Source organism: Ranitomeya imitator, chromosome 4 (genome assembly GCF_032444005.1).
Source record: "Ranitomeya imitator isolate aRanImi1 chromosome 4, aRanImi1.pri, whole genome shotgun sequence".
NCBI classification, from domain to species: Eukaryota; Metazoa; Chordata; class Amphibia; order Anura; family Dendrobatidae; genus Ranitomeya; species Ranitomeya imitator.
In genome coordinates, this window is record NC_091285.1 from 390,500,025 (window position 1) to 390,520,148 (window position 20,124).

The following is a 20,124-nucleotide window of genomic DNA, read 5'->3' on the forward strand; positions in this document are numbered from 1 at the left end:
AAGTTATTGTAGCTGGTGGCCATTTTTAGTACTGTACCAGATTTTTGTTGTATGTGTTTGTTTTTAATGTTAAAATGTCTGCATTTGATATCTCTCCAGTATTTTCTTTTTTATAAGCAAAATACTTATTTTTATATTTTCTGATGTTGGTTCCAGGGGTACACGGGCAGCAGTGGTGTGGTCAGTGGAGGCCTAGTGGAAGGAGTGACCGCAGACAGGCATCGAAGGCCTAAAATAATAACACATGGCTGTAGGCAATTTTAAATTGGTTCCAGGGGTACACGGGCAGCAGTGGTGTGGTCAGTGGAGGCCTAGTGGAAGGAGTGACCGCAGACAGGCATCGAAGGCCTAAAATAATAACACATGGCTGTAGGCAATTTTAAATTGGTTCCAGGGGTACACGGGCAGCAGTCGTGTGGTCAGTGGAGGCCTAGTGGAAGGAGTGACCGCAGACAGGCATCGAAGGCCTAAAATAATAACACATGGCTGTAGGCAATTTTAAATTGGTTCCAGGGGTACACGGGCAGCAGTGGTGTGGTCAGTGGAGGCCTAGTGGAAGGAGTGACCGCAGACAGGCATCGAAGGCCTAAAATAATAACACATGGCTGTAGGCAATTTTAAATTGGTTCCAGGGGTACACGGGCAGCAGTGGTGTGGTCAGTGGAGGCCTAGTGGAAGGAGTCACCGCAGACAGGCATCGAAGGCCTAAAATAATAACACATGGCTGTAGGCAATTTTAAATTGGTTCCAGGGGTACACGGGCAGCAGTGGTGTGGTCAGTGGAGGCCTAGTGGAAGGAGTGACCGCAGACAGGCATCGAAGGCCTAAAATAATAACACATGGCTGTAGGCAATTTTAAATTGGTTCCAGGGGTACACGGGCAGCAGTGGTGTGGTCAGTGGAGGCCTAGTGGAAGGAGTCACCGCAGACAGGCATCGAAGGCCTAAAATAATAACACATGGCTGTAGGCAATTTTAAATTGGTTACAGGGGTACACGGGCAGCAGTGGTGTGGTCAGTGGAGGCCTAGTGGAAGGAGTGACCGCAGACAGGCATCGAAGGCCTAAAATAAAAAAATTGGGCTGGCTGTAGGCAATTTTAAATTGGTTCCAGGGGTACACGGGCAGCAGTGGTGTGGTCAGTGGAGGCCTAGTGGAAGGAGTGACCGCAGACAGGCATCGAAGGCCTAAAATAATAACACATGGCTGTAGGCAATTTTAAATTGGTTCCGGGGGTACACGGGCAGCAGTGGTGTGGTCAGTGGAGGCCTAGTGGAAGGAGTGACCACAGACAGGCATCGAAGGCCTAAAATAATAACACATGGCTGTAGGCAATTTTAAATTGGTTCCAGGGGTACACGGGCAGCAGTGGTGTGGTCAGTGGAGGCCTAGTGGAAGGAGTCACCGCAGACAGGCATCGAAGGCCTAAAATAATAACACATGGCTGTAGACAATTTTAAATTGGTTCCAGGGGTACACGGGCAGCAGTGGTGTGGTCAGTGGAGGCCTAGTGGAAGGAGTGACCGCAGACAGGCATCGAAGGCCTAAAATAATAACACATGGCTGTAGGCAATTTTAAATTGGTTCCAGGGGTACACGGGCAGCAGTCGTGTGGTCAGTGGAGGGCTAGTGGAAGGAGTCACCGCAGACAGGCATCGAAGGCCTAAAATAATAACACATGGCTGTAGGCAATTTTAAATTGGTTACAGGGGTACACGGGCAGCAGTGGTGTGGTCAGTGGAGGCCTAGTGGAAGGAGTGACCGCAGACAGGCATCGAAGGCCTAAAATAAAAAAATTGGGCTGGCTATAGGCAATTTTAAATTGGTTCCAGGGGTACACAGGCAGCAGTGGTGTGGTCAGTGGAGGCATAGTGGAAGGAGTGACCGCAGACAGGCATCGAAGGCCTAAAATAATAACACATGGCTGTAGGCAATTTTAAATTGGTTCCAGGGGTACACGGGCAGCAGTGGTGTGGTCAGTGGAGGCCTAGTGGAAGGAGTGACCACAGACAGGCATCGAAGGCCTAAAATAATAACACATGGCTGTAGGCAATTTTAAATTGGTTCCAGGGGTACACGGGCAGCAGTGGTGTGGTCAGTGGAGGCCTAGTGGAAGGAGTGACCGCAGACAGGCATCGAAGGCCTAAAGTAAAAAAATTGGGCTGGCTGTAGGCAATTTTAAATTGGTTCCAGGGGTACACGGGCAGCAGTGGTGTGGTCAGTGGAGGCCTAGTGGAAGGAGTGACCGCAGACAGGCATCGAAGGCCTAAAATAATAACACATGGCTGTAGGCAATTTTAAATTGGTTCCAGGGGTACACGGGCAGCAGTGGTGTGGTTAGTGGAGGCCTAGTGGAAGGAGTGACCGCAGATAGGCATCGAAGGCCTAAAATAATAACACATGGCTGTAGGCAATTTTAAATTGGTTCCAGGGGTACACGGGCAGCAGTGGTGTGGTCAGTGGAGGCCTAGTGGAAGGAGTGACCACAGACAGGCATCGAAGGCCTAAAATAATAACACATGGCTGTAGGCAATTTTAAATTGGTTCCAGGGGTCCACGGGCAGCAGTGGTGTGGTCAGTGGAGGCCTAGTGGAAGGAGTGACCGCAGACAGGCATCGAAGGCCTAAAATAATAACACATGGCTGTAGGCAATTTTAAATTGGTTCCAGGGGTACACGGGCAGCAGTGGTGTGGTCAGTGGAGGCCTAGTGGAAGGAGTGACTGCAGACAGGCATCGAAGGCCTAAAATAATAACACATGGCTGTAGGCAATTTTAAATTGGTTCCAGGGGTACACGGGCAGCAGTGGTGTGGTCAGTGGAGGCCTAGTGGAAGGAGTCACCGCAGACAGGCATCGAAGGCGTAAAATAATAACACATGGCTGTAGGCAATTTTAAATTGGTTACAGGGGTACACGGGCAGCAGTGGTGTGGTCAGTGGAGGCCTAGTGGAAGGAGTCACCGCAGACAGGCATCGAAGGCCTAAAATAATAACACATGGCTGTAGGCAATTTTAAATTGGTTACAGGGGTACACGGGCAGCAGTGGTGTGGTCAGTGGAGGCCTAGTGGAAGGAGTGACCACAGACAGGCATCGAAGGCCTAACATAACAAAAATGTCAATACAATGGTATTGTCAGTGGCAGGCATTGAAGGATGTCAGCGCATAGACTAAACATTGGTGGAGCTGTGAGATAATTTTGCAAGTGGTAGAGCACTGTTTGAGCTGGGGTGGGGGGAAACTGTCTTGTGGCCGGCGGTACAGGCCCAGGGCCCCTCATATTACAACGGTGTGTCTGACGTTGGGTGCGCACCACCACCGCCAGAGACACTTTATTGTACTAGGAGGGACCCAGTGGCAGTGCCGTCGACCAAAAGCGGGCTCACCCACCTCTTCAGACAAACTGCACTCTCACGGGTGCTGTCGCCAAGTGTCGATACCACGGCCCCGTGTGGGGAGTTTGGCCATTTAGTGAGGTGTAAACATGTCGTATGCTGGACAATCAGGTGCAGAAAATTACGAGATTGGAAAAGGCATTCAGAATAGTCCACAGGCAAGACCTTTTCATAGGAAAGCTAGGTGTCAGCCGGGCAAGGTGGGGCAAAAGATTTCGAAATCCAGTTGTGGTTCATTTTAATGAAGGTTAGATCATCTACATTTTGGGTAGCCAGACGAGTCCTTTTTTCTGTTAGTATTGAACCTGCAGCACTGAATACTCTTTCTGATAGGACACTAGCTGCCGGGCAAGCAAGCTCCTGCAATGCATATTCTGCCAATTCTGGCCAGGTGTCTAACTTTGATGCCCAGTAATCAAATGGGAATGACGGTTGAGGGAGAACATCGATAAGGGATGAAAAATAGTTTGTAACCATACTGGACAAATGTTGTCTCCTGTCACTTTGAATTGATGCTGCAGTACCTGTCCTGTCTGCGGTCATAGCAAAATCACTCCACAACCTGGTCAGAAAACCCCTCTGGCCAATGCCACTTCTGATTTCTGCCCCTCTAACTCCTCTGGTCTGCTGGCCCCTGCAGCTCGTGTGAGAACGATCACGGGCGCTGTGTGCAGGGAATGCCAGAAGCAAACGGTCAACAAGAGTTGATTGTTTGGTTGCTAATATTAGTTCCAAGTTCTCATGTGGCATTATATTTTGCAATTTGCCTTTATAGCGAGGATCAAGGAGGCAGGCCAACCAGTAATCGTCATCATTCATCATTTTAGTTATGCGTGTGTCCCTTTTGAGGATACGTAAGGCATAATCCGCCATGTGGGCCAAAGTTCCAGTTCTCAAATCTGCGGTTGTGCTTGGTTGAGGGGCAGTTTCAGGCAAATCCACGTCACTTGTGTCCCTCAAAAAACCAGAACCCGGACATGCCGCGCCACCAATTTCCAGTGGCCCCGGAAAAGCTTCCTCATTAAAAATATAATCATCCCCATCATCCTCCTCGTCCTCCTCCTCCTCTTCGCCCGCTACCTCGTCCTGTACACTGCCCTGGCCAGACAATGGCTGACTGTCATCAAGGCTTTCCTCTTCCTCAGCTGCAGACGCCTGATCCTTTATGTGCGTCAAACTTTGCATCAGCAGACGCATTAGGGGGATGCTCATGCTTATTATGGCGTTGTCTGCACTAACCAGCCGTGTGCATTCCTCAAAACACTGAAGGACTTGACACATGTCTTGAATCTTCGACCACTGCACACCTGACAACTCCATGTCTGCCATCCTACTGCCTGCCCGTGTATGTGTATCCTCCCACAAAAACATAACAGCCCGCCTCTGTTCACACAGTCTCTGAAGCATGTGCAGTGTTGAGTTCCACCTTGTTGCAACGTCTATGATTAGGCGATGCTGGGGAAGGTTCAAAGAACGCTGATAGGTCTGCATACGGCTGGAGTGTACGGGCGAACGGCGGATATGTGAGCAAAGTCCACGCACTTTGAGGAGCAGGTCGGATAACCCCGGATAACTTTTCAGGAAGCACTGCACCACCAGGTTTAAGGTGTGAGCCAGGCAAGGAATGTGTTTCAGTTGGGAAAGGGAGATGGCAGCCATGAAATTCCTTCCGTTATCACTCACTACCTTGCCTGCCTCAAGATCTACAGTGCCCAGCCACGACTGCGTTTCTTTCTGCAAGAACTCGGACAGAACTTCCGCCGTGTGTCTGTTGTCGCCCAAACACTTCATAGCCAATACAGCCTGCTGACGTTTGCCAGTAGCTGCCCCATAATGGGAGACCTGGTGTGCAACAGTGGCAGCTGCGGATGGAGTGGTTGTGCGACTGCGGTCTGTGGACGAGCTCTCGCTTCTGCAGGAGGACGAAGAGGAGGAGGAGGGGGTGCGAACGGCTACAGCCAATTGTTTCCTAGACCGTGGGCTAGGCAGAACTGTCCCAAACTTGCTGTCCCCTGTGGACCCTGCATCCACCACATTTACCCAGTGTGCCGTGATGGACACGTAACGTCCCTGGCCATGCCTACTGGTCCATGCATCTGTTGTCAGGTGCACCTTTGTGCTCACAGATTGCCTGAGTGCATGGACGATGCGCTCTTTAACATGCTGGTGGAGGGCTGGGATGGCTTTTCTGGAAAAAAAGTGTTGACTGGGTAGCTCGTAGCGTGGTACAGCGTAGTCCATCAGGGCTTTGAAAGCTTCGCTTTCAACTAACCGGTAGGGCATCATCTCTAACGAGATTAGTCTAACTATGTGTGCGTTCAAACCCTGTGTACGCGGATGCGAGGCTAAGTACTTCCTTTTTCTAACCATAGTCTCATGTAGGGTGAGCTGGACTGGAGAGCTGGAGATCGTGGAACTAGCGGGGGTGCCGGTGGACATGGCAGACTGAGAGACGGTGGGAGATGGTATTGTTGCCACCGGTGCCCTAGATGCAGTGTTTCCTACTACGAAACTGGTGATTCCCTGACCCTGACTGCTTTGGCCTGGCAAAGAAACCTGCACAGATACTGCAGGTGGTGCGGAAAATGGTGGCCCTACACTGCCGGAAGGGATGTTGCGTTGCTGACTAGCTTCATTGGCTGAGGGTGCTACAACCTTAAGGGACGTTTGGTAGTTAGTCCAGGCTTGCAAATGCATGGTGGTTAAATGTCTATGCATGCAACTTGTATTGAGACTTTTCAGATTCTGTCCTCTGCTTAAGGTAGTTGAACATTTTTGACAGATGACTTTGCGCTGATCAATTGGATGTTGTTTAAAAAAATGCCAGACTGCACTCTTTCTAGCATCGGATACCTTTTCAGGCATTGCAGACTGAGCTTTAACCGGATGGCCACGCTGTCCTCCAACAGGTTTTGGCTTTGCCACGCGTTTTGGGCAAGATACGGGCCCGGCAGATGGAACCTGTTGCGATGTTGATGCCTGCTGCGGCCCCTCCTCCTCCGCTTCAGAACTGCTGCCGCCTGCACCCTGTTCCCCCAATGGCTGCCAATCGGGGTCAAGAACTGGGTCATTTATTACCTCTTCTTGTAGCTCGTGTGCAACTTCGTCTGTGTCACCGTGTCGGTCGGTGGTATAGCGTTCGTGATGGGGCAACATAGTCTCATCAGGGTCTGATTCTTGATCAGCACCCTGCGAGGGCAATGTTGTGGTCTGAGTCAAAGGACCAGCATAGTAGTCTGGCTGTGGCTGTGCATCAGTGCACTCCATGTCAGATTCAACTTGTAATGGGCATGGACTGTTAACTGCTTCACTTTCTAAGCCAGGGACGGTATGTGTAAAGAGCTCCATGGAGTAACCCGTTGTGTCGCCTACTGCATTCTTCTCTGTTGTTGTTTTTGCTGAAGAGGACAAGGAAGCGACTTGTCCCTGACCGTGAACATCCACTAACGACGCGCTGCTTTGACATTTACCAGTTTCACGAGAGGAGGCAAAAGAGCTAGAGGCTGAGTCAGCAAGATAAGCCAAAACTTGCTCTTGCTGCTCCGGCTTTAAAAGCGGTTTTCCTACTCCCAGAAAAGGGAGCGTTCGAGGCCTTGTGTAGCCAGACGACGAACCTGGCTCCACAGCTCCAGACTTAGGTGCAATATTTTTTTTCCCACGACCAGCTGATGCTCCACCACTACCACTACCCTCATTACCAGCTGACGATGAACGCCCCCGGCCACGACCTCTTCCACCATACTTCCTCATTGTTTTAAAAACGTAAACAAACTAACGGTATTTGTTGCTGTCACACAAATTACACGGTGAGCTATAACTTCAGTATGATTTAGCTACCCCTTTACAGGTGAGTGAGACCACAACGACAATCAGGCACAATGTTACACACTCTGTTGTTGGTGGCAACAAATGAGAGAGATGCCACACACGCAGGACTGTCACTGAAGCACAAATGTAAATATTAATCTCCCACTGATTTGATTTTTTTTTTTTTTAAGGGAGACTTTAGGAAAAAAAAAAATAGAATAAAAAGATTTTTTCAGGAAGAATTTAGAAACCAAATAAAATAAAATGATTTTTTCAGGGAGAATTTAGAAAACAAATAAAACAAAAAAAGGCTTTCTATGGCCCACTGAGTGAGAGATGACGCACACAGGAGTCAGGAGTGGCACACAAGCCCAGAGGCCAATATTTATCTCCCACTGATTGATGTAGTGATTTTTTCAGGTAGATTTTGGAACCCAAATCAAGCTAAAAAAAATAATAGGCTTTCTATGGCCCACAATTGGAGAGAGAGAGAGAGAGATGGCACACCCAGGAGTCAAGACTGGCACACAAGCAGAAAGGGCAATATTAATCTCCCACTGATTTGTTTTTTTTTTTTTTTTTTCAGGGAGACTTTAGGAAAAAAAAAATAGAATAAAATGATTTTTTGAGGAAGAATTTAGAAACCAAATAAAATAAAATGATTTTTTCAGGGAGAATTTAGAAAACAAATAAAACAAAAAAAGGCTTTCTATGGCCCACTGAGTGAGTGATGACGCACACAGGAGTCAGGAGTGGCACACAAGCCCAGAGGCCAATATTTATCTCCCACTGATTGATGTAGTGATTTTTTCAGGTAGATTTTGGAACCCAAATCAAGCTAAAAAAAATAATAGGCTTTCTATGGCCCACAATTGGAGAGAGAGAGAGAGATGGCACACCCAGGAGTCAAGACTGGCACACAAGCAGAAAGGGCAATATTAATCTCCCACTGATTTGTTTTTGTTTTTTTTTTCAGGGAGACTTTAGGAAAAAAAAAAATAGAATAAAATGATTTTTTCAGGAAGAATTTAGAAACCAAATAAAATAAAATGATTTTTTCAGGGAGAATTTAGAAAACAAATAAAACAAAAAAAGGCTTTCTATGGCCCACTGAGTGAGAGATGACGCACACAGGAGTCAGGAGTGGCACACAAGCCCAGAGGCCAATATTTATCTCCCACTGATTGATGTAGTGATTTTTTCAGGTAGATTTTGGAACCCAAATCAAGCTAAAAAAATAATAGGCTTTCTATGGCCCACAATTGGAGAGAGAGAGAGAGATGGCACACCCAGGAGTCAAGACTGGCACACAAGCAGAAAGGGCAATATTAATCTCCCACTGATTTGTTTTTTTTTTGTTTTTTTTCAGGGAGACTTTAGGAAAAAAAAATAGAATAAAATGATTTTTTCAGGAAGAATTTAGAAACCAAATAAAATAAAATGATTTTTTCAGGGAGAATTTAGAAAACAAATAAAACAAAAAAAAAGCTTTCTATGGCCCACTGAGTGAGAGATGACGCACACAGGAGTCAGGAGTGGCACACAAGCCCAGAGGCCAATATTTATCTCCCACTGATTGATGTAGTGATTTTTTCAGGTAGATTTTGGAACCCAAATCAAGCTAAAAAAATAATAGGCTTTCTATGGCCCACAATTGGAGAGAGAGAGAGAGATGGCACACCCAGGAGTCAAGACTGGCACACAAGCAGAAAGGGCAATATTAATCTCCCACTGATTTGTTTTTTTTTTTTTTTTTTTCAGGGAGACTTTAGGAAAAAAAAAATAGAATAAAATGATTTTTTCAGGAAGAATTTAGAAACCAAAGAAAATAAAATGATTTTTTCAGGGAGAATTTAGAAAACAAATAAAACAAAAAAAGGCTTTCTATGGCCCACTGAGTGAGAGATGACGCACACAGGAGTCAGGAGTGGCACACAAGCCCAGAGGCCAATATTTATCTCCCACTGATTGATGTAGTGATTTTTTCAGGTAGATTTTGGAACCCAAATCAAGCTAAAAAAATAATAGGCTTTCTATGGCCCACAATTGGAGAGAGAGAGAGAGAGATGGCACACCCAGGAGTCAAGACTGGCACACAAGCAGAAAGGGCAATATTAATCTCCCACTGATTTGTTTTTTTTTGTTTGTTTTTTTCAGGGAGACTTTAGGAAAAAAAAAATAGAATAAAATGATTTTTTCAGGAAGAATTTAGAAACCAAAGAAAATAAAATGATTTTTTCAGGGAGAATTTAGAAAACAAATAAAACAAAAAAAGGCTTTCTATGGCCCACTGAGTGAGAGATGACGCACACAGGAGTCAGGAGTGGCACACAAGCCCAGAGGCCAATATTTATCTCCCACTGATTGATGTAGTGATTTTTTCAGGTAGATTTTGGAACCCAAATCAAGCTAAAAAAAATAATAGTCTTTCTATGGCCCACAATTGGAAAGAGAGAGAGAGAGAGAGATGGCACACCCAGGAGTCAAGACTGGCACACAAGCAGAAAGGGCAATATTAATCTCCCACTGATTTGTTTAATTTTTTTTTTTTTTTTCAGGGAGACTTTAGGAAAAAAAAAATAGAATAAAATGATTTTTTGAGGAAGAATTTAGAAACCAAATAAAATAAAATGATTTTTTCAGGGAGAATTTAGAAAACAAATAAAACAAAAAAAGGCTTTCTATGGCCCACTGAGTGAGTGATGACGCACACAGGAGTCAGGAGTGGCACACAAGCCCAGAGGCCAATATTTATCTCCCACTGATTGATGTAGTGATTTTTTCAGGTAGATTTTGGAACCCAAATCAAGCTAAAAAAAATAATAGGCTTTCTATGGCCCACAATTGGAGAGAGAGAGAGAGATGGCACACCCAGGAGTCAAGACTGGCACACAAGCAGAAAGGGCAATATTAATCTCCCACTGATTTGTTTTTTTTTTTTTTTTTCAGGGAGACTTTAGGAAAAAAAAAATAGAATAAAATGATTTTTTTCAGGAAGAATTTAGAAACCAAATAAAATAAAATGATTTTTTCAGGGAGAATTTAGAAAACAAATAAAACAAAAAAAGGCTTTCTATGGCCCACTGAGTGAGAGATGACGCACACAGGAGTCAGGAGTGGCACACAAGCCCAGAGGCCAATATTTATCTCCCACTGATTGATGTAGTGATTTTTTTAGGTAGATTTTGGAACCCAAATCAAGCTAAAAAAATAATAGGCTTTCTATGGCCCACAATTGGAGAGAGAGAGAGAGATGGCACACCCAGGAGTCAAGACTGGCACACAAGCAGAAAGGGCAATATTAATCTCCCACTGATTTGTTTTTTTTTTTTTTTTTTTTTCAGGGAGACTTTAGGAAAAAAAAAATAGAATAAAATGATTTTTTCAGGAAAAATTTAGAAACCAAAGAAAATAAAATGATTTTTTCAGGGAGAATTTAGAAAACAAATAAAACAAAAAAAGGCTTTCTATGGCCCACTGAGTGAGAGATGACGCACACAGGAGTCAGGAGTGGCACACAAGCCCAGAGGCCAATATTTATCTCCCACTGATTGATGTAGTGATTTTTTCAGGTAGATTTTGGAACCCAAATCAAGCTAAAAAAATAATAGACTTTCTATGGCCCACAATTGGAGAGAGAGAGAGAGATGGCACACCCAGGAGTCAAGACTGGCACACAAGCAGAAAGGGCAATATTAATCTCCCACTGATTTGTTTTTTTTGTTTTTTTTTTCAGGGAGACTTTAGGAAAAAAAAAATAGAATAAAATGATTTTTTCAGGAAGAATTTAGAAACCAAAGAAAATAAAATGATTTTTTCAGGGAGAATTTAGAAAACAAATAAAACAAAAAAAGGCTTTCTATGGCCCACTGAGTGAGAGATGACGCACACAGGAGTCAGGAGTGGCACACAAGCCCAGAGGCCAATATTTATCTCCCACTGATTGATGTAGTGATTTTTTCAGGTAGATTTTGGAACCCAAATCAAGCTAAAAAAATAATAGGCTTTCTATGGCCCACAATTGGAGAGAGAGAGAGAGAGATGGCACACCCAGGAGTCAAGACTGGCACACAAGCAGAAAGGGCAATATTAATCTCCCACTGATTTGTTTTTTTTGTTTTTTTTTTTCAGGGAGACTTTAGAAAAAAAAATAGAATAAAATGATTTTTTCAGGAAGAATTTAGAAACCAAAGAAAATAAAATGATTTTTTCAGGGAGAATTTAGAAAACAAATAAAACAAAAAAAGGCTTTCTATGGCCCACTGAGTGAGAGATGACGCACACAGGAGTCAGGAGTGGCACACAAGCCCAGAGGCCAATATTTATCTCCCACTGATTGATGTAGTGATTTTTTCAGGTAGATTTTGGAACCCAAATCAAGCTAAAAAAATAATAGACTTTCTATGGCCCACAATTGGAGAGAGAGAGAGAGATGGCACACCCAGGAGTCAAGACTGGCACACAAGCAGAAAGGGCAATATTAATCTCCCACTGATTTGTTTTTTTTGTTTTTTTTTTCAGGGAGACTTTAGGAAAAAAAAAATAGAATAAAATGATTTTTTCAGGAAAAATTTAGAAACCAAAGAAAATAAAATGATTTTTTCAGGGAGAATTTAGAAAACAAATAAAACAAAAAAAGGCTTTCTATGGCCCACTGAGTGAGAGATGACGCACACAGGAGTCAGGAGTGGCACACAAGCCCAGAGGCCAATATTTATCTCCCACTGATTGATGTAGTGATTTTTTCAGGTAGATTTTGGAACCCAAATCAAGCTAAAAAAATAATAGACTTTCTATGGCCCACAATTGGAGAGAGAGAGAGAGATGGCACACCCAGGAGTCAAGACTGGCACACAAGCAGAAAGGGCAATATTAATCTCCCACTGATTTGTTTTTTTTGTTTTTTTTTTCAGGGAGACTTTAGGAAAAAAAAAATAGAATAAAATGATTTTTTCAGGAAGAATTTAGAAACCAAAGAAAATAAAATGATTTTTTCAGGGAGAATTTAGAAAACAAATAAAACAAAAAAAGGCTTTCTATGGCCCACTGAGTGAGAGATGACGCACACAGGAGTCAGGAGTGGCACACAAGCCCAGAGGCCAATATTTATCTCCCACTGATTGATGTAGTGATTTTTTCAGGTAGATTTTGGAACCCAAATCAAGCTAAAAAAATAATAGGCTTTCTATGGCCCACAATTGGAGAGAGAGAGAGAGAGATGGCACACCCAGGAGTCAAGACTGGCACACAAGCAGAAAGGGCAATATTAATCTCCCACTGATTTGTTTTTTTTGTTTTTGTTTTTCAGGGAGACTTTAGAAAAAAAAATAGAATAAAATGATTTTTTCAGGAAGAATTTAGAAACCAAAGAAAATAAAATGATTTTTTCAGGGAGAATTTAGAAAACAAATAAAACAAAAAAAGGCTTTCTATGGCCCACTGAGTGAGAGATGACGCACACAGGAGTCAGGAGTGGCACACAAGCCCAGAGGCCAATATTTATCTCCCACTGATTGATGTAGTGATTTTGTCAGGTAGATTTTGGAACCCAAATCAAGCTAAAAAAAATAATAGGCTTTCTATGGCCCACAATTGGAGAGAGAGAGAGAGAGATGGCACACCCAGGAGTCAAGACTGGCACACAAGCAGAAAGGGCAATATTAATCTCCCACTGATTTGTTTTTTTGTTTTTTTTTTCAGGGAGACTTTAGGAAAAAAAAATAGAATAAAATGATTTTTTGAGGAAGAATTTAGAAACCAAATAAAATAAAATGATTTTTTCAGGGAGAATTTAGAAAACAAATAAAACAAAAAAAGGCTTTCTATGGCCCACTGAGTGAGTGATGACGCACACAGGAGTCAGGAGTGGCACACAAGCCCAGAGGCCAATATTTATCTCCCACTGATTGATGTAGTGATTTTTTCAGGTAGATTTTGGAACCCAAATCAAGCTAAAAAAAATAATAGGCTTTCTATGGCCCACAATTGGAGAGAGAGAGAGAGATGGCACACCCAGGAGTCAAGACTGGCACACAAGCAGAAAGGGCAATATTAATCTCCCACTGATTTGTTTTTTTTTGTTTTTTTCAGGGAGACTTTAGAAAAAAAAAATAGAATAAAATGATTTTTTTCAGGAAGAATTTAGAAACCAAATAAAATAAAATGATTTTTTCAGGGAGAATTTAGAAAACAAATAAAACAAAAAAAGGCTTTCTATGGCCCACTGAGTGAGAGATGACGCACACAGGAGTCAGGAGTGGCACACAAGCCCAGAGGCCAATATTTATCTCCCACTGATTGATGTAGTGATTTTTTCAGGTAGATTTTGGAACCCAAATCAAGCTAAAAAAATAATAGGCTTTCTATGGCCCACAATTGGAGAGAGAGAGAGAGATGGCACACCCAGGAGTCAAGACTGGCACACAAGCAGAAAGGGCAATATTAATCTCCCACTGATTTGTTTTTGTTTTTTTTTTGTTTTCAGGGAGACTTTAGGAAAAAAAAAAATAGAATAAAATGATTTTTTCAGGAAGAATTTAGAAACCAAAGAAAATAAAATGATTTTTTCAGGGAGAATTTAGAAAACAAATAAAACAAAAAAAGGCTTTCTATGGCCCACTGAGTGAGAGATGACGCACACAGGAGTCAGGAGTGGCACACAAGCCCAGAGGCCAATATTTATCTCCCACTGATTGATGTAGTGATTTTTTCAGGTAGATTTTGGAACCCAAATCAAGCTAAAAAAATAATAGACTTTCTATGGCCCACAATTGGAGAGAGAGAGAGAGATGGCACACCCAGGAGTCAAGACTGGCACACAAGCAGAAAGGGCAATATTAATCTCCCACTGATTTGTTTTTTTTTTGTTTTTTTTTCAAGGAGACTTTAGGAAAAAAAAAATAGAATAAAATGATTTTTTCAGGAAGAATTTAGAAACCAAAGAAAATAAAATGATTTTTTCAGGGAGAATTTAGAAAACAAATAAAACAAAAAAAGGCTTTCTATGGCCCACTGAGTGAGAGATGACGCACACAGGAGTCAGGAGTGGCACACAAGCCCAGAGGCCAATATTTATCTCCCACTGATTGATGTAGTGATTTTTTCAGGTAGATTTTGGAACCCAAATCAAGCTAAAAAAATAATAGGCTTTCTATGGCCCACAATTGGAGAGAGAGAGAGAGATGGCACACCCAGGAGTCAAGACTGGCACACAAGCAGAAAGGGCAATATTAATCTCCCACTGATTTGTTTTTTTTGTTTTTTTTTTTCAGGGAGACTTTAGAAAAAAAAAATAGAATAAAATGATTTTTTCAGGAAGAATTTAGAAACCAAAGAAAATAAAATGATTTTTTCAGGGAGAATTTAGAAAACAAATAAAACAAAAAAAGGCTTTCTATGGCCCACTGAGTGAGAGATGACGCACACAGGAGTCAGGAGTGGCACACAAGCCCAGAGGCCAATATTTATCTCCCACTGATTGATGTAGTGATTTTGTCAGGTAGATTTTGGAACCCAAATCAAGCTAAAAAAAATAATAGGCTTTCTATGGCCCACAATTGGAGAGAGAGAGAGAGAGATGGCACACCCAGGAGTCAAGACTGGCACACAAGCAGAAAGGGCAATATTAATCTCCCACTGATTTGTTTTTTTTTTTTTTTTTTCAGGGAGACTTTAGGAAAAAAAAATAGAATAAAATGATTTTTTGAGGAAGAATTTAGAAACCAAATAAAATAAAATGATTTTTTCAGGGAGAATTTAGAAAACAAATAAAACAAAAAAAGGCTTTCTATGGCCCACTGAGTGAGTGATGATGCACACAGGAGTCAGGAGTGGCACACAAGCCCAGAGGCCAATATTTATCTCCCACTGATTGATGTAGTGATTTTTTCAGGTAGATTTTGGAACCCAAATCAAGCTAAAAAAAATAATAGGCTTTCTATGGCCCACAATTGGAGAGAGAGAGAGAGATGGCACACCCAGGAGTCAAGACTGGCACACAAGCAGAAAGGGCAATATTAATCTCCCACTGATTTGTTTTTTTTTTTTTTTTCAGGGAGACTTTAGGAAAAAAAAATAGAATAAAATGATTTTTTTCAGGAAGAATTTAGAAACCAAATAAAATAAAATGATTTTTTCAGGGAGAATTTAGAAAACAAATAAAACAAAAAAAGGCTTTCTATGGCCCACTGAGTGAGAGATGACGCACACAGGAGTCAGGAGTGGCACACAAGCCCAGAGGCCAATATTTATCTCCCACTGATTGATGTAGTGATTTTTTCAGGTAGATTTTGGAACCCAAATCAAGCTAAAAAAATAATAGGCTTTCTATGGCCCACAATTGGAGAGAGAGAGAGAGATGGCACACCCAGGAGTCAAGACTGGCACACAAGCAGAAAGGGCAATATTAATCTCCCACTGATTTGTTTTTTTTTTTTTTTTTTTCAGGGAGACTTTAGGAAAAAAAAATAGAATAAAATGATTTTTTCAGGAAGAATTTAGAAACCAAATAAAATAAAATGATTTTTTCAGGGAGAATTTAGAAAAGAAATAAAACAAAAAAAGGCTTTCTATGGCCCACTGAGTGAGAGATGACGCACACAGGAGTCAGGAGTGGCACACAAGCCCAGAGGCCAATATTTATCTCCCACTGATTGATGTAGTGATTTTTTCAGGTAGATTTTGGAACCCAAATCAAGCTAAAAAAATAATAGGCTTTCTATGGCCCACAATTGGAGAGAGAGAGAGAGATGGCACACCCAGGAGTCAAGACTGGCACACAAGCAGAAAGGGCAATATTAATCTCCCACTGATTTGTTTTTTTTTTGTTTTTTTTTCAGGGAGACTTTAGGAAAAAAAAAATAGAATAAAATGATTTTTTTAGGAAGAATTTAGAAACCAAAGAAAATAAAATGATTTTTTCAGGGAGAATTTGGAAAACAAATAAAACAAAAAAAGGCTTTCTATGGCCCACTGAGTGAGAGATGACGCACACAGGAGTCAGGAGTGGCACACAAGCCCAGAGGCCAATATTTATCTCCCACTGATTGATGTAGTGATTTTTTCAGGTAGATTTTGGAACCCAAATCAAGCTAAAAAAATAATAGACTTTCTATGGCCCACAATTGGAGAGAGAGAGAGAGATGGCACACCCAGGAGTCAAGACTGGCACACAAGCAGAAAGGGCAATATTAATCTCCCACTGATTTGTTTTTTTTTTTTTTTTTTTTCAGGGAGACTTTAGGAAAAAAAAAATAGAATAAAATGATTTTTTCAGGAAGAATTTAGAAACCAAAGAAAATAAAATGATTTTTTCAGGGAGAATTTAGAAAACAAATAAAACAAAAAAAGGCTTTCTATGGCCCACTGAGTGAGAGATGACGCACACAGGAGTCAGGAGTGGCACACAAGCCCAGAGGCCAATATTTATCTCCCACTGATTGATGTAGTGATTTTTTCAGGTAGATTTTGGAACCCAAATCAAGCTAAAAAAATAATAGGCTTTCTATGGCCCACAATTGGAGAGAGAGAGAGAGAGATGGCACACCCAGGAGTCAAGACTGGCACACAAGCAGAAAGGGCAATATTAATCTCCCACTGATTTGTTTTTTTTTGTTTGTTTTTTTCAGGGAGACTTTAGGAAAAAAAAAATAGAATAAAATGATTTTTTCAGGAAGAATTTAGAAACCAAAGAAAATAAAATGATTTTTTCAGGGAGAATTTAGAAAACAAATAAAACAAAAAAAGGCATTCTATGGCCCACTGAGTGAGAGATGACGCACACAGGAGTCAGGAGTGGCACACAAGCCCAGAGGCCAATATTTATCTCCCACTGATTGATGTAGTGATTTTTTCAGGTAGATTTTGGAACCCAAATCAAGCTAAAAAAAATAATAGGCTTTCTATGGCCCACAATTGGAAAGAGAGAGAGAGAGAGATGGCACACCCAGGAGTCAAGACTGGCACACAAGCAGAAAGGGCAATATTAATCTCCCACTGATTTGTTTAATTTTTTTTTTTTTTTCAGGGAGACTTTAGGAAAAAAAAAATAGAATAAAATGATTTTTTGAGGAAGAATTTAGAAACCAAATAAAATAAAATGATTTTTTCAGGGAGAATTTAGAAAACAAATAAAACAAAAAAAGGCTTTCTATGGCCCACTGAATGAGAGATGACGCACACAGGAGTCAGGAGTGGCACACAAGCCCAGAGGCCAATATTTATCTCCCACTGATTGATGTAGTGATTTTTTCAGGTAGATTTTGGAACCCAAATCAAGCTAAAAAAAATAATAGGCTTTCTATGGCCCACAATTGGAGAGAGAGAGAGAGAGATGGCACACCCAGGAGTCAAGACTGGCACACAAGCAGAAAGGGCAATATTAATCTCCCACTGATTTGTTTTTTTTTTTTTTTTTCAGGGAGACTTTAGGAAAAAAAAAATAGAATAAAATGATTTTTTTCAGGAAGAATTTAGAAACCAAATAAAATAAAATGATTTTTTCAGGGAGAATTTAGAAAACAAATAAAACAAAAAAAGGCTTTCTATGGCCCACTGAGTGAGAGATGACGCACACAGGAGTCAGGAGTGGCACACAAGCCCAGAGGCCAATATTTATCTCCCACTGATTGATGTAGTGATTTTTTCAGGTAGATTTTGGAACCCAAATCAAGCTAAAAAAATAATAGGCTTTCTATGGCCCACAATTGGAGAGAGAGAGAGAGATGGCACACCCAGGAGTCAAGACTGGCACACAAGCAGAAAGGGCAATATTAATCTCCCACTGATTTGTTTTTTTTTTTTTTTTTTTCAGGGAGACTTTAGGAAAAAAAAAATAGAATAAAATGATTTTTTCAGGAAGAATTTAGAAACCAAAGAAAATAAAATGATTTTTTCAGGGAGAATTTAGAAAACAAATAAAACAAAAAAAGGCTTTCTATGGCCCACTGAGTGAGAGATGACGCACACAGGAGTCAGGAGTGGCACACAAGCCCAGAGGCCAATATTTATCTCCCACTGATTGATGTAGTGATTTTTTCAGGTAGATTTTGGAACCCAAATCAAGCTAAAAAAATAATAGACTTTCTATGGCCCACAATTGGAGAGAGAGAGAGAGATGGCACACCCAGGAGTCAAGACTGGCACACAAGCAGAAAGGGCAATATTAATCTCCCACTGATTTGTTTTTTTTTTTTTCAGGGAGACTTTAGGAAAAAAAAATAGAATAAAATGATTTTTTCAGGAAGAATTTAGAAACCAAAGAAAATAAAATGATTTTTTCAGGGAGAATTTAGAAAACAAATAAAACAAAAAAAGGCTTTCTATGGCCCACTGAGTGAGAGATGACGCACACAGGAGTCAGGAGTGGCACACAAGCCCAGAGGCCAATATTTATCTCCCACTGATTGATGTAGTGATTTTTTCAGGTAGATTTTGGAACCCAAATCAAGCTAAAAAAATAATAGGCTTTCTATGGCCCACAATTGGAGAGAGAGAGAGAGAGAGAGATGGCACACCCAGGAGTCAAGACTGGCACACAAGCAGAAAGGGCAATATTAATCTCCCACTGATTTGTTTTTTTGTTTTTTTTTTTCAGGGAGACTTTAGGAAAAAAAAATAGAATAAAATGATTTTTTGAGGGAGAATTTAGAAACCAAATAAAATAAAATGATTTTTTCAGGGAGAATTTAGAAAACAAATAAAACAAAAAAAGGCTTTCTATGGCCCACTGAGTGAGTGATGACGCACACAGGAGTCAGGAGTGGCACACAAGCCCAGAGGCCAATATTTATCTCCCACTGATTGATGTAGTGATTTTTTCAGGTAGATTTTGGAACCCAAATCAAGCTAAAAAAAATAATAGGCTTTCTATGGCCCACAATTGGAGAGAGAGAGAGAGATGGCACACCCAGGAGTCAAGACTGGCACACAAGCAGAAAGGGCAATATTAATCTCCCACTGATTTGTTTTTTTTTTTTTTTCAGGGAAACTTTAGGAAAAAAAAAATAGAATAAAATGATTTTTTTCAGGAAGAATTTAGAAACCAAATAAAATAAAATGATTTTTTCAGGGAGAATTTAGAAAACAAATAAAACAAAAAAAGGCTTTCTATGGCCCACTGAGTGAGAGATGACGCACACAGGAGTCAGGAGTGGCACACAAGCCCAGAGGCCAATATTTATCTCCCACTGATTGATGTAGTGATTTTTTCAGGTAGATTTTGGAACCCAAATCAAGCTAAAAAAATAATAGGCTTTCTATGGCCCACAATTGGAGAGAGAGAGAGAGATGGCACACCCAGGAGTCAAGACTGACACACAAGCAGAAAGGGCAATATTAATCTCCCACTGATTTGTTTTTTTTTTTTTTTTTTTTTCAGGGAGACTTTAGGAAAAAAAAAATAGAATAAAATGATTTTTTCAGGAAGAATTTAGAAACCAAAGAAAATAAAATGATTTTTTCAGGGAGAATTTAGAAAACAAATAAAACAAAAAAAGGCTTTCTATGGCCCACTGAGTGAGAGATGACGCACACAGGAGTCAGGAGTGGCACACAAGCCCAGAGGCCAATATTTATCTCCCACTGATTGATGTAGTGATTTTTTCAGGTAGATTTTGGAACCCAAATCAAGCTAAAAAAATAATAGGCTTTCTATGGCCCACAATTGGAGAGAGAGAGAGAGATGGCACACCCAGGAGTCAAGACTGGCACACAAGCAGAAAGGGCAATATTAATCTCCCACTGATTTGTTTTTTTTTGTTTTTTTTTTCAGGGAGACTTTAGGAAAAAAAAAATAGAATAAAATGATTTTTTCAGGAAGAATTTAGAAACCAAAGAAAATAAAATGATTTTTTCAGGGAGAATTTAGAAAACAAATAAAACAAAAAAAGGCTTTCTATGGCCCACTGAGTGAGAGATGACGCACACAG